Consider the following 12,683-nt stretch of genomic DNA (forward strand, 5'->3'; position numbering starts at 1 on the left):
CTCTATATATATATGTAGGTGATGAGCAGGAAGGCGGTGACGCCTAGGTGTGATTCGCGAGCTTGTTTTGGGTTTTGTTATGTCGGCCTAACTTGTATTCACGTCGGCAGTCTTGAAAATCATGCTTCTCGGCTTATAATACTTGTAATTTACACATGTTGGCTTGAGAAGCCTTTTGATCGAGATGTAATATGTATTTTGTACTTCATTGTATTTGTATTCAAGTTGTAAAATTATGTAAGGTTGTATGCCATTCCATGTAACTTACGTACTGCTCTTATGGACCACTTGTATTTTTAAATTATTGCTTCCGCACTTGTGAGCCCCATATATATTTATACTCTGATTGTGTGTGTGGTCTTTGAAGGTTGGCCATCGGTAATCCCGGATTATTGGCCATCACGGCACCAAACTACTAGGGGCAGTTTGGGGTTGTGGCAGATTGGTATCAGAGTGCAAATTTCTTATAGTGCGCTATTCACACACTCGAGTCCTAAAGAGCATAGGATTTCCCTTAGAAAAAAATGTTAGGATCGCATCATATTGCTTGCTATTTGACAAGGTGTGCATCATCTCGGCATGACCATTTTTTATTTGCATACATGATTCTTGGTTCAATTTGTTTTAAGGTTGCATTTTGCCTACTCATAGCATCATGAGGAGAGGTAGACCACCAGTTGGCCGAGATCAATCAGAGGATAGGCTGGGCAGACTAGAAAGACTAGTTGAAGGTTTAACCCGTGAGTTGAGGCAGATGAGGCAACAGAATGCAAGTGCTACATCTACCCAGGCTGAACAGACGGATGGCCGACATGCAGCTCCACCTCTCTGAGAATTTACTAGAAATTTACTGAGTAATTTACTCAGTAATTTACTGGGAAGTTATTGAGAAATTTACTCGAAATTTACTGAGTAATTTACAGAGAAGTTACTGAGAATTTACTTAAAATTTACTGGGAATTCGCTGACTAATTTACGGAGTAATTTACTGGGAACTTACTAAGTAATTTACTGAGAATTTACTGAAAATTTTCTAAGTGTTTATTGGAAATTTACTGAGTAATTTACTGAGAATTTATTGGGAATTTACTGAATAATTTACTTAGAATTTACTTCGAATTTAGAGAGAAATTTACTGAGTAATTTACTGTGAATTTACTGAGTAATTTACTGAGAATTTAATGTGTAATTTACGGAGTATTTACGGAGAATTTACTAATAATTTAATAAGAATTTACTAAGTAATTTACTAAGAATTTACTAGAAATTTACTGAGTAATTTAATGACAATTTACTCGGAATTTACTGAGTAATTTACTGAGAATTTACTGATTAATTTATTGAGTAATTTACTAAGATTTTACTGAGTAATTTAATGAGAATTTACTGAAAATTTACTGAGTAATTCACTGAAAATTTACTAGAAATTTACTGAGTAATTTGATGAGAATTTATTTGGAATTTACAGGGATTTTTCTAAGAATTTACTTGGAATTTATTGAGTAATTTACTGAGAATTTAATGAGTAATTTACTTAGAATTTATTGGGAATTTACTGAGTAATTTATTGAGAATTTATAGGGATTTTACTGAGAAATTTACTGAGAATTTATTGATTAATTTGCTAAGAATTTACTAAGAATTTACAGAGTAATTTACAAAGTAATTTACTGGGAATTTACTGAGAATTTACTGGTAATTTACTGAGAATTTATAGGAAATTTACTAAGTAATTTATGGAGAATTTATATTTAATTTAGTGAGTAATTTACTGAGAATTTACTGTGAATTTGTAAAGAATTTACTGGGAATTTACTCAGTAATTTACTAAGAAATTATTAAGAATTTAATGAGTAATTTACTGAGAATTTATTGAAAATTTTCTAAGTAATTTTCTGAGAATTTACTGGAAATTTATTGAGTAATTTGCTGAGAATTTACTGGGAATTTACTTAGTACTTTCGTGAGAATTTACCCAAAATTTTCTAAGTAAATTACTCAGAATTTATTGAGAATTTCCTCAGTAATTTGCTAAGTAATGTATAGGGAATTCTGTAGCGACCCTCACCATACTCTTGTCATACTTGCATACATTGTCTTGTTATGTTGTTTTGAAGGATTTGCATTGCCTTGTTTTGTTTAAGTATTGCTTGCTTGACTTTGTTCCTTGCTCGGTGTGTAGCCGAAGTAATCTTGAGCTTAGTTCACCTTTGAACCTTTGTACCTAGAGCTGTTTCGGAGCCATTTGGTTGATTCCACCTTCACCTCGGGCTTGTCGCCGAGATGTTTTGCACTTAGTGATCCTTGTCCTTGGGCAGGCATGGCCTAGACCGAGGTGTGGCACACCCTGGCCAAGGTGTGGCACAGCTTAGTCAAGTGTCGTCCTCCCTAGCCGATGTCTTTGTTACCCTGTTGCCGAAGCTTTGACTTTAGCCGATGTCATTTCTTGCCGATGTGTCTTGCCCTAGCTTGCTGCATACGCTTTGTCATAGACTTGTCTTATCAATCAATCACCTTTTGAGTTGAACCAACCCAGAAGCGCCACGTGACCGAACTGATTGTTAAGACAGCCGGAAGACCTAGAAACAAATCATTTTTGTCTCAAATCTTTGCCTTTAGAGAGAGAAGCTCTAGAGAGAAGGAGGAGAAGTTCTTGAGTGAGAATAGATCTTCCAAGCTTGATCTTCGAGGGTTGAACCGTTGGATTCGAGTTTTGAGGTTAGAGTCTTAACCTACTCTTGTCGTTTTTATTGATCATCTAGCTGCATTGCATGATCGAAACTGTTTTGCATGTCATGCATCGATTTGAAGTTGGTTTCGGAAGAGAAAGATAGTATTCATGTGTTCTTGAAGAAAAGTCTCATTTTGATCCGAAAGTTTGGAACTAAAACCATGTTTTTGTGTTTGTTCTTGCATGATCTTCTTGTAAGGGTACCCAAGTCCATGTTTTGAACTCATGGCATGAAATCTCTGGTTTTTGTAACAAGTTATGATCTTTTCATTCATCTTCTTTATGATCATGTTCATGCTGTTCTTCATATTCTTCAAAGGGAAACCTAGGTTTTCCCGACTTTGCTTTTGAATGAGACCATCAGGACCACACCTCGGCACCGAGGTGTGGAACCTCGGCAAAGCCCTGGTTGGTACCCAATGTGTGTTTGCATGAGACGGGAGCAATGTTTAAACTCCCAGCACGTTTTGCTTTGCTTTTGACTTGGACCTGGTGAGAATGCCGAAATCATTTGCATGCATATAAAGCTTGCTTTGAGAAATGTGATTTTCCATGTGATTGTAGGTCCTTGATCTTTGCTTTGAGCCTACACCTGAAGAACTAGGTGAGTGGTGCTTTTAATAAAGCTATGCTATACTGTTTTGATAAATCTTGCTTTGCCTTGTTTTGATAAAAGTATTTGTTAAGCATGAATGAATAGCCTGTTTGATGTATCAAGTATAAGCTTTGTTTTGATGTCATTCTTGAAAAGTCCCTTGTACTGGAGGACTATAAACTTTCGCAGTACCAAGTATAAAAGTCCCTTGTGCTGGAGGACTCTAAACTTTCGCAGCACTAAGCATAAAAGGATACGGTCCTCTATTGGAAAGACTCTTGTGTTAAAGCGGGCTACGGGCCTAAGTAACACAAGACCACCGTGTTAAAAAGGGCTTCGGGCTTAAGTAACACAAGTCCCTTGTGCTGGAGGACTATAAACTTTCGCAGTACCTTTGACTAATCGATTACGGATCGTACAGCCTTTGTTTTTCCACTGATGGTTTACAGCGTGGATCTGTTGTTCGGAAGGCTTGATTTGTGTTTTGCCGATGTTAGTAAGCATCCCTTGAGACTTGTAAGACTTTGATAGATGAATACGGTTCATCCCTTGTTTTGGTAAAGTTTTGATGTGTTTTGCTTTGAAAAGATCTCGGCTAATATTCGCATGGTTTTGGCGTGTTTTGTTTTGAAAGACTTCGGCTATATTCATGCAAAACCTTTATTATTAGTACCATTCACTGAGTATCCAAGCTCACCCCTCTCTATATATATATAGGTGATGAGCAAGACGGCGGCGACACCTAGATGTGTTTTGACAAACTGTTTTGGATCCTTGATTTTTGGTCGGCTTTGTTTTGTATTCACGTCGGCGATGTCATTTCTTTTATGTTGGCAATTCTTGAAAATCATGCTTCTTGGCTTGTATTCACTGTATTTTGTATACGTCGGCTCGAGAAGCCTTTTGATCAAGATTTAATACGTATTTTGCTTGTTGTATTCAAGTTGTAAAGATGTATGCCATTTCATTGAACTTATGCACTGCTCTTATGGACCATTTGTATTTTGATCTATTGCTTCCGCATTTGTGAGCCCCTATATCCATACTCTGATTGTGTTAAACTTTTGGAAGTCGGCCTTCGGTAATCTAGAATTACTGGCCATCACGACACCAAACTACTAGGGGCGGTTTGGGGTCGTGACAGAATGGTATCAGAGCACATGTACCTCGGTATACGTTTTTCAGACACTTTGAGTCCTAAAGAGCATAGGACTTCCCTTAGAAAGATGTTAGGATTGCATCATGGTGCTTGCTATTTGAACGAGGTGTGCATTGTCTTGACATACCTATTTGTTACTTGCCTACGTGGTTATTTGCTTATTTGTTTTAAAGTCACACTTTGCATGCTCATAGCATTATGAGAAGAGGTAGACCTCCAATTGGCCGAGATCGGCCCGAAGACAGAATGGACAGACTAGAGAGATTAGTTGAAGGTTTGGCCCGCGAGTTGAGGCAAACCAGGCAACAGTTCGCTAGTGCTACGTCGACTCAGGCCGAGCAGACCAACGGCCGAAATGTAGTTCCACCCCCACCTCCTCCAGTGCCGCAAGTCCCTCCGCAGCCAGCCTTATATGGGGATGGCACGATAGCTTTGATCAGGGAATTCAAGAAAATGAAACCACCGAGGTTCTCTGGGGGTATAGAGCCGATGAAGGCTGAGGCTTGGGTTTTAGAAATGAAAAAGTTGTTCGAGATCTTTCCTAGCACCGACACTCAGAAGGTGACGTTAGCAGCATTCACGTTAGATGATGACGCTCGCAGATGGTGGGTGATGGTTCGAGAAAGTAATCCGGATTTGACCTGGACCCGATTCTTGGAGTTGTTCTACAACAAACACTTTCCCCTAAGTGTTCGAAACCGCAAGGCTACCGAATTTCAAACCTTGGCGCAAGGCAACCGAACAGTGGCGGAATACGACCGCACTTTTACTGAATTGGTGAGGTTTGTGCCTCACATAGCCAACGATGAATACATGAAGGCTAGAAAGTTCGAGAGTGGGCTTTGCGGACCGATTCAGGACAGGGTTAGCTTGCTCAATATGCCGACTTACGCCGAGGTGTTGGACAAAGCCATTCTGGCCAAAGCTAACTTAAACCGATACTAGAGCTCGAGGGAGAACCAGCGGAAGAGACAGAACTATGACAATTGCCGAGCACAGCTGGGTACCAAGAAGAGGACGAACATGGGTAGTTCTAGTAACCTACGATAGGAAGGTAATGCTAAACCGACGTGTTCGGATTGTGGGAAGCAACATTTTGGGGTCTGCCGCCAGACATCTGGAGCCTGTTATGAATGTGGCGAAATAGGTCATTATGTGAAAGATTGCCCTAAGACAAAGGCTGATAACAACAAGAAGGGCGAGAATACCTCGGGTTCCGTCCAGAGGGGTAATGTTGGAAGAGGACAGATGAGACAGGGCAGAGCATTTGCGCTAGTACTAGGAGACACTCAGAATGCTGAAACAGTGGTGTCAGGTATGCTCCTAATCGGCTCCCAAGATGCTTATGTGTTGATTGATTCGGGTTCTACGCATTCGTTTGTATCTGCTAAACTTGCCGAGAAGATTAATAGAGAACTAGAGCCCCTCGATTATGTGTTATCTGTGTCTACTCCATCTAGGAGATCTATGATTGTTGTATCCATTTATAGAGCATGTGTTGTTGTGATTGAAAATGTTGAATTGCTAGTAAATTTAATGCCTCTGGACATAACTCCTTTTGATGTTATACTGGGAATGGATTGGTTAGCCGCTAATCATGCAACCATAAATTGTGTTTCGAAAAGTGTCACACTGAAACCCCCAAACCTAGCCGAGGTTGTTTTCCAGGGTAAAGGGATAGTGTCCCCACCTTACTTGATTTCGTCCATTAAGGCCTACAAGTTAATTCAGAAAGGGTGTCGAGGCTACTTGTGTAGTATACTGAGCGATTAGAATGGAGACGTTAATTTAGCCGACATCCCAGTTGTTAATGAATTCCCCGACGTCTTCCCAAACGAATTGCCTGGCCACTTAGTCGATAGAGAGATAGAGTTTACTGTTAATATCATGTCGGGAACACAGCCGATCTCCAAAACGCCCTATAGGATGGCCCCTGCTGAACTTAGAGAATTGAAACTGCAATTAAAGGAATTGTTGGATAAGGGATTTATTAGGCCGAGCACTTCACCATGGGGAGCACCTGTTTTATTTGTTAAGAAAAAGGATGGCACACTCCACCTTTGTATTGATTACAGAGAACTTAATAAGGTCACCATTAAGAACAAGTACCCATTGCCTAGGATTGATGATTTGCTTGACCAGTTACAAGGAGCACGAGTCTTTTCTAAGATTGACCTTAGGTCTGGTTACCACCAGCTTAAAGTTAAAGTCGAAGATGTTGAGAAGACCGCTTTTCGAACAAGATATGGCCACTACGAGTTTTTAGTAATGCCTTTTAGGGTGACCAATGCCCCTGCTGCATTTATGGATTTAATGAACAGAGTCTTCAAGCCACATTTAGATGAGTTTGTAGTCATCTTCATTGATGATATATTGATCTATTCCAAGAGTAAAACTGAACATGAAAATCGTTTGAGACTTGCCTTACAGATTTTGAGAGACCGGAAATTGTATGCTAAGTTTAACAAGTGTAAATTTTGGCTTCCTACTATCTCATTTTTGGGTCATGTGATTAGTGAAGAGGGTATCTCGGTTGATCCTAGCAAAATTGAAGCCGTAGTAAATTGGCCGAGGCCGACTAATGTGTCCGAGATTTGTAGTTTTCTGGGTCTGGCAGGTTATTATAGGAAGTTTGTGAAGGATTTCTCAAGGATTGCAATTCCATTAACGCAATTGACTAAGAAAGGGACACTGTATGAATGGACTAAAGATCGGGAGTCAGCTTTCCAGGAACTGAAGACGAGGTTAGTTACAGCACCAGTACTCGTACTTCCATCAGGTAACGAAGAGTTTCATATCTATAGCGATGCTTCACATAAGGGCTTGGGTTGTGTGTTAATGCAAGGGGGTAAGGTTATAGCTTATGCATCTCGTCAGTTGAAACCCCATGAGAAGAACTATCCTACCCATGATTTGGAATTAGCAGCCGTCGTATTTGCTTTAAAGATTTGGCGTCACTACCTGTATGGAGCTCCTTGTCAGGTTTTTACAGATCATAAGAGTTTAAAGTACCTGTTCACACAGAAAGAATTGAATTTGAGGCAGAGAAGGTGGCTCGAGTTGTTGAAAGACTATGATATGCAAATTCAGTATCACCCAAGCAAAGCTAACAGCGTGGCCGACGCTTTGAGCAGGAAGTTAGATGGAAATTTGGCGTGTTTGACCATGATAGCAGCGGAGCCAACTATTGTTGATGAGGTAAAGACAAGACAGATGGAGGATAAATTCTTCAAGAAAGTGGCCGAGGAAATTGTCACAAAGCCGAGACAAGGGTATACTATCGAAAATCAAGTGCTCAAGTTTGAAGGAAGATTATGTGTAGCCGACATCCCCGAGTTGAAAAGGAGAATTTTGCAGGAAGCTCACGGTTCCAAGTTTGTTGTTCATCCAGGGAACACTAAGATGTATCAGGATGTGAAACAGACGTTTTGGTGGCCAAATATGAAAGGAGAAATAGCTGAATTTGTGTCCCAATGTTTGCATTGTCAACAAGTGAAAGCAGAACATCAAAGACCGGCAGGACTCCTTCAACCCTTGCCGATTCCTGAGTGGAAATAGGAACACATCTCCATGGATTTTGTGACTGGTTTGCCGAAGACACCGAAAGGTATGGATTCGATTTGGGTTATTGTTGATAGATTAACCAAGTCAGCACACTTTTTACCTGTTAAGACTACCTTCAGCGCCGATCAACTTGCCTTGCTATATGTGAACGAGATTGTTAGACTTCATAGAGTGCCGATGTCAATTGTGTCAGACCGAGATCCTAAATTTGTTTCTAGATTTTGGCAAAGTCTACAAAGGGCTTTTGGAGCCGAGCTGAGATTTAGTACAGTTTTTCATCCCCAGACGGATGGGCAATCAGAGAGGACAATTCAGACACTTGAATATATTCTTAGACTTTGTGTATTGGACTTCCTAGGAAGTTGGGGAACGCATTTGCCCTTAGTGGAGTTCGCTTACAACAACAGTTATCAAGCTAGCATTGGCATGGCGCCGTATGAAGCCTTGTATGGAAGAAAGTGTAGGTCGCCGATATGTTGGACCGAAGTTGGAGACAAAGCTCTGCTTGGTCCCGAATTGATTCAAGTAACAACAGAGAAGATTAAACTTATCCAACAGAGGATTAAAACCGCCCAGAGCCGACAAAAGAGCTACGCCGACCAGAGAAGGAATGAGTTAGAATTCGAAGTTGGGGATCATGTATTCCTGAAAGTTTCACCAATGAAAGGAGTTTCCAGATTTGGGAAGAAAGGTAAGTTAGCACCTCGTTATATTGGGCCATTTGAAATTCTTGACAAGGTTAACTCCGTTGCCTACAGACTTGCTTTGCCGCCAGATTTAAGCCAAGTCCACAATGTGTTTCATGTTTCTATGTTGAGGAAGTACATCCGAGATCCACTACACATTATCGATCATTCTGGGATTTCGGTTAATGAGGATTTAGGCTACGAGGAGAAACCAATGAGGATTATTGACAGACAAGTTAGGCAGTTGAGAAACAAATCAATACCAATGGTAAAGGTTGAATGGAATGAGCATTGTGGCACAGAAGCCACGTGGGAAAAGGAAGAGGATATAAGAATCCGTTATCCGGAGTTGTTTATAGAGCAAGGTAATTTAAGTTTGGGGACCAAACTTCTTTAAGGAGGGTAGGATGTAGCGACCCTCACCATACTCTTGTCATACTTGCATACATTGTCTTGTTATGTTGTTTTGAAGGTTTTGCCTTGCCTTGTTTTGTTTAAGTATTGCTTGCTTGACTTTGTTCCTTGCTCGGTGTGTAGCCGAAGTAATCTTGAGCTTAGTTCACCTTTGAACCTTTGTACCTAGAGCTGTTTCGGAGCCATTTGGTTGATTCCACCTTCACCTCGGGCTTGTCACCGAGATGTTTTGCACTTAGTGATCCTTGTCCTTGGGTAGGCATGGCCTAGACCAAGGTGTGGCACACCCCGACCAAGGTGTGGCACAGCTTAGTCAAGTGTCGTCCTCCCTAGCCGATGTCTTTGTTACCCTGTTGCCGAAGCTTTGACTTTAGCCGATGTCATTTCTTGCCGATGTGTCTTGCCCTAGCTTGCTGCATACGCTTTGTCATAGACTTGTCTTATCAATCAATACCTTTTGAGTTGAACCAACCCAGAAGCGCCACGTGACCGAACTGATTGTTAAGACAGCCGGCAGACCTAGAAACAAATCATTTTTGTCTCAAATCTTTGCCTTTAGAGAGAGAAGCTCTAGAGAGAAGGAGGAGAAGTTCTTGAGTGAGAATAGATTTTCCAAGCTTGATCTTCGAGGGTTGAACCGTTGGATTCGAGTTTTGAGGTTAGAGTCTTAACCTACTCTTGTCGTTCTTATTGATCATCTAGCTGCATTGCATGATCGAAACTGTTTTGCATGTCATGCATCGATTTGAAGTTGGTTTCGGAAGAGAAAGATAGTATTCATGTGTTCTTGAAGAAAAGTCTCGTTTTGATCCGAAAGTTTGGAACTAAAACCATGTTTTTGTGTTTGTTCTTGCATGATCTTCTTGTAAGGGTACCCAAGTCCATGTTTTGAACTCATGGCATGAAATCTCTGGTTTTTGTAACAAGTTATGATCTTTTCATTCATCTTCTTTATGATCATGTTCATGCTGTTCTTCATATTCTTCAAAGGGAAACCCAGGTTTTCCCGACTTTGCTTTTGAATGAGACCATCAGGACCACACCTCGGCACCGAGGTGTGGAACCTCGGCAAAGCCCTGGTTGGTACCCAATGTGTGTTTGCATGAGACGGGAGCAATGTTTAAACTCCCAGCACGTTTTGCTTTGCTTTCGACTTGGACCTGGTGAGAATGCCGAAATCATTTGCATGCATATAAAGCTTGCTTTGAGAAATGTGATTTGCCATGTGATTGTAGGTCCTTGATCTTTGCTTTGAGCCTACACCTGAAGAACTAGGTGAGTGGTGCTTTTAATAAAGCTATGTTATACTGTTTTGATAAATCTTGCTTTGCCTTGTTTTGATAAAAGTATTTGTTAAGCATGAATGAATAGCCTGCTTGATGTATCAAGTATAAGCTTTGTTTTGATGTCATTCTTGAAAAGTCCCTTGTACTGGAGGACTATAAACTTTCGCAGTACCAAGTATAAAAGTCCCTTGTGCTGGAGGACTCTAAACTTTCGCAGCACTAAGCATAAAAGGATACGGTCCTCTATTGGAAAGACTTTTGTGTTAAAGCGGGCTACGGGCCTAAGTAACACAAGACCACCGTGTTAAAAAGGGCTTCGGGCTTAAGTAACACAAGTCCCTTGTGCTGGAGGACTATAAACTTTCGCAGTACCTTTGACTAATCGATTACGGATCGTACAGCCTTTGTTTTTCCACTGATGGTTTACCGTGTGGATCTGTTGTTCGGAAGGCTTGATTTGTGTTTTGCCGATGTTAGTAAGCATCCCTTGAGACTTGTAAGACTTTGATAGATGAATACGGTTCATCCCTTGTTTTGGTAAAGTTTTGATGTGTTTTGCTTTGAAAAGATCTCGGCTAATATTCGCATGGTTTTGGCGTGTTTTGTTTTGAAAGACTTCGGCTATATTCATGCAAAACCTTTATTATTAGTACCATTCACTGAGTATCCAAGCTCACCCCTCTCTATATATATGTAGGTGATGAGCCGGACGGCGGCGACGCTTAGATGTGTTTTGACAGACTGTTTTGGATCCTTGATTTTTGGTCGGCTTTATTTTGTATTCACGTCGGCGATGTCATTTCTTTTATGTCGGCAATTCTTGAAAATCATGCTTCTTGGCTTGTATTCACTGTATTTTGTATACGTCAGCTCGAGAAGCCTTTTGATCAAGATGTAATACGTATTTTGCTTGTTGTATTCAAGTTGTAAAGATGTATGCCATTTCATTGAACTTATGCACTGCTCTTATGGACCACTTGTATTTTGATCTATTGCTTCCGTATTTGTGAGCCCCTATATCCATACTCTGATTGTGTTAAACTTTTGGAAGTTGGCCTTCGGTAATCTAGGATTACTGGCCATCACGGCATCAAACTACTAGGGGCGGTTTGGGGTCGTGACAAATTTACTGTGTAATTTATTGGAAATTGACTGATTAATTTACTGAGAATTTACTGGGAACTTTCTTAGTCATTTACTGAGAATTTACTAGGAACTTTCTAAGTAATTTGCTGAGAATTTACAGGGAATTTACTGAGTTATTTACTGGAAATTTACTGCGAATTTGCTGAGTAATTTACAGGGGATTTACTGAGTAATTTACTGAGAATTTACTGGAAATTTTTTGAGTAATTTACTTGGAATTTACTTAGTAATTTAATGAGAATTTATTGAGTAATTTACTTAGAATTTACTGGAAATTTACTAAGTAATTTACTGGGAATTTACTGAGTAATTACTGAGAATTTATTGGGAATTTACTGAAAATTTACTAAGTAATTTACTGAGAATTTTCTGGGAAGTTACGGAGTAATTTACTTAGAATTGACTGGGAATTTACTGAGTTATTTACTCAGAATTTAATGACTAATTTACTGGGAATTTACTAAGTAATTTACTGAGTAATGTACTGAGAATTTTATGGGAATTTACTGATTAATTTACTGGGAATTTAATGAGTTATTTACTCATAATTTACTGAGTGATTTACTGAAAATTTACAGAATAATTTACTAGGAATTTAATGTGAATTCACTAAGTAATTTATTGAGAATTTACTAGGAATTTACTAAGTAATTAAATGAGAATTTACTGGGAATATACTGAGTAATTTATTGGAAATTTACTGAGTAATTTATTGGGAATTTAATGAGAATTTACAGGGAATTTACTGAGTAATTTACTGAGAATTTACTGAAAATTTACTGGAAATTTACTGAATAATTTACTAAGAATTTACAGAAAATTTACTAAGCAATTTAATGAGAATTTCTTGAGAATTTACTGATTAATTTACTGAGATTTTACTTGGAATTTACTGTGTAACTTATTGAGAATTACTTTGAAATATTTTGGAATTTACTGATCAATTTAATGAGAATTTACTGGGAATTTACTGAGTAATTTATTGAAAATTTACTGAGTAATTTACTAAGAATTTAATGGCAATTTACTGAGAATTTACTCAAAATTTTCTGGGAATTTAATAAGTAATTTACAAAGAATTTACTAGGAATTTACTGAGTAA

Source organism: Camellia sinensis, chromosome 13 (assembly GCF_055761805.1).
Source record: "Camellia sinensis isolate YWXY chromosome 13, ASM5576180v1, whole genome shotgun sequence".
In the NCBI taxonomy this organism is placed as follows: domain Eukaryota; kingdom Viridiplantae; phylum Streptophyta; class Magnoliopsida; order Ericales; family Theaceae; genus Camellia; species Camellia sinensis.